Source organism: Notothenia rossii (assembly GCF_949606895.1).
Source record: "Notothenia rossii genome assembly, chromosome: 6".
NCBI classification, from domain to species: domain Eukaryota; kingdom Metazoa; phylum Chordata; class Actinopteri; order Perciformes; family Nototheniidae; genus Notothenia; species Notothenia rossii.
The window spans coordinates 88,992,693-88,995,948 of record NC_136909.1 but is presented as its reverse complement, the minus strand read 5'-3'; the positions used below and the strand labels follow the sequence as shown (position 1 = coordinate 88,995,948).

The window sequence follows — 3,256 nt, the reverse complement described above, 5'->3', positions numbered from 1 at the left end:
CTAAGTTGTAAACTGGGAGAAACCCATTGGCTGTCGATCCGGACGGCAGCAGGGAGCCAGACAGCGGCAGCCGGGAACCACACGTGACGTCACGAAATGGCCTGCTTCCAGAAGCAAAGTTTTTTTATTGGACCTAATATTTTTCCTTTTTTTACATATTATTCAGTATGAAATAAAGAAACATACATTGACTATCTGTTGCATACACCCCCCAGAAATCAACTGCCAAAAAAAGTTTTTAATGTAAGATAAGGACTTTAAGTTCATTTCACAGCGGGTGGATCGTAACCCTTACTTGATAATTGTGTTGGTGAACACGAATCAATGGATTACATTTTGTGACTATAACACAAAATGCCATGAGACTGGGTTGACCCTTTGCTAGCTTAGCTACAGATGGCGTCGAATTTATGTTCAAGCACCTGAAGGCGTTTATAATGCATTTTGATGGTGAGACGACCGGTGTTATAGTAAACCGAGCTCGACGTATAACGCTATAACTTTACACACAGCATTGATTGGGATATGACAACGTTGCTGCTGTGTTGAAACTTAGCCTTGACATGTATTTTTACAGGCCAGCGGCAGCCTTGTCCGATGTTGGGTTGAATACGGTTAACCGTTGAAACATGGCGGCGACGTACAAGCGCATGTAGACCATGGCGGAAATGTATGTGTTATACCTTTTTGCTGAGAGGCCGTGTTCGTACGTTTTATAAAGAACTTGTGTGTATGTGTGACTATACATGGAATGGGGGGCATTGTTGTTAAGCGGTTAGTAACGTCTGTTTATTGGGGTAGCCGGCCGCCGGTGACTCTGACATTGTTGTGTTACAGGTCTTTTTGTTTGGTTGAGGGTAAAAAACATCTAAAACTTGAGAGAAAAAATATATACTTTGCCGCCACACCCCGTTGCCAAGCAACACTTATTGATTAGGTCACGCAGCTCCGTGATCACCTGAAGCTCAGCCGCTGTAACGGTCCGATGAGCGGAGCAAAACACACGTTTCAAGTTAGACCAAACACACTTAGCTATTTTATCTACCTCTGGAACTAGCTAAACTAGTTATACATTTGTTTATTCTTCACTGTCGGGTCACTCGTTACTGGAGTAGCGAGCTGCATGAGATACTGACGGGCTGTCAGGAGAGGGAGAGAGAGAGAGGAAAAGAGAGCGCTCCGTTTATTATACCGGTGTTATTATCTAAAGTGAATGTTAATTTTGAATAACGTAGTTAATATACTATTAGTGGTTTGTTTAAATGTGTTCATTGTTTTGTTTTTTGTTTGTAGAAGAATACCATTTATTGATTTATTGTAAAATGAATCCAAACGTTTTGATCTGTTACGATGATAAACTGAAGCAATTTAAAAATTAACCCCATTAACTGAGTTTTAAATCGTTTTTTCGTTAAGTCCTACTAAGTATATGAGGAAGGATGAAAACTAACAAATTAAAAGTTTCAAAAATGATATCTCTGCGAGTGCTGACTGAACTGAATGTCCTATATGTTTCTCTTGTATTTCAGGGCTGGATCACATGCAGTGCAGATTTTGCAGATTTGCAAGCTCCAATCAAGAGACTCTTCTAAAACATTGTCGCCTTTGTCACGGAAAAGGTGCGAACTGGCCCTGTATTCACACTGACTGTGTATGTCAGTCAATTGTCAAACTATACTATACCCTGCCCTACCACTCCACTCCAGGCCCCTCCAACACAATACGCCCCACTTTCCAATCAGTCCCCAAAATTGTAATACCAGGTTTTTTTTCAATTCAAAACATCCAAACTATCTATCCCCTTAAGATGGTGCAGACTTTGAACAAGACAGCTACCCAGGAATTTGCTGCACAGAAAAAACATGACATTGTGGTTACAATCAAATTACATTGTTTTGTTATTTTGTTTTTCAGATATCTGAAGAATTTCACCGGATCACCAGCAAAGACCTCCTGGGGACCTTCGGGGCAGCCTTTGACAAACATGTGCCTTGCCTGCTGAAACTGTACCGGGCTAGGAAGGGAGCTTTTGGACAGAAGATGGAAGACCTCTTGGAAAAACTTGATGAAAAAGTGAGTGAAGTGCCTCAATCTAAGAGCATGCAAAAGTTGAGGGGAGAATGGCCGGAGCCGGGTCCACCAAAGCCCTATCCCCTGTTTGAAAATATGAAATGCCCTTCGTCTAACATTTGTAGGAATGAAAACGCTTTGATGGAAAGGCTTCAGTAAAAATGGATGTTAAAAGTCATTGCTTGGTGTTCTTAGTTGGTGCAATTTGAGAACTATAACAGTATTTTTAATTTGTAAAAGTAGAATTGTCCGCAGGATTGCAGTTTTTGTTTTGTTTTGTTTTGCCAGTCTTTTACTGAAGCATGCTACTGGGATCTGAGCTGTTCTTTATCCTCCTCATTACTATACAGAACGTCGGATTTTGTATAAATTCACTACGGCACTAAACTCATTGATATGTTTGTGTGTTTCCACTGGGTACTCCTTAGACATCCGACATTGTGTCTCACCGAAAGACAGCAGCACTGAGAGGCCTGCCGAGATGACACAACCAAGTTTCTTCTGGAGTGTTTGGTAAGTAATACTAACTGTAGGAAATAAACTTATTAACACAATACAAGTAATATTGCTTAATGTAGCTTAAACATTTTATGACCTCATAGCTTATGCTAATCATTTATGCATAATACACTTTGTGTAAGATTTATTTTGAGCCCAGAGATGTTTTCACCTCATGAACCCGAGCGCGATGAGTTCACCCAAAATTAAAAATAAATATCAGCGCTGTTTGAGCAACAGCCAACCCGATACAGCTGGCCATTGTTGTCTGGTGTTCTTTATCAGAAAATACTTCTTGATAGAACTCGGCACAACAAGGTTGGTGGGTGATAGCCGCCGTGCTGTTGAGTTGCAATTATAACTTCCACAAGCTGAATGTTAAGACTCAGTAGCTTGGTGCTAAAGCTAGAATCAGTGGATATGTATTTTGCCGTTTAGTTTTCCATAGCACTCATTCATGCATATTTTACTTTTCCTCAGGACACTGACCATGAAGAACGATTGCTGAGAGGTGTGTCTGTGGCCATCCTCACCGTCATTGAAGATGATGATGCCGCCATATCGCCAAATTTGTGCGAGACGTGGCTGTTGTGTGGGAATGGACCATTGTACTGCATGACCTGCCAGACCTCTCTACTGCCTTTCCTCTTCAGCCTACTTTATGCAATGAACATGGATTATCCAAAGG

At 41.1% G+C, this 3,256-nt stretch overlaps 1 long non-coding RNA gene across 1 annotated transcript; it reads left to right on the top strand.

Annotated features, from left to right (window-relative positions):
* Window positions 1-1,432: 1,432 nt before the first annotated feature.
* LOC307044282 lies at window positions 1,433-2,876 on the top strand. The gene is made up of 3 exons (XR_013809590.1): window positions 1,433-1,619; window positions 1,915-2,073; window positions 2,499-2,876. It is a non-coding gene; the product is annotated as an uncharacterized lncRNA (long non-coding RNA).
* The last annotated feature ends 380 nt before the right edge of the window (window positions 2,877-3,256 follow it).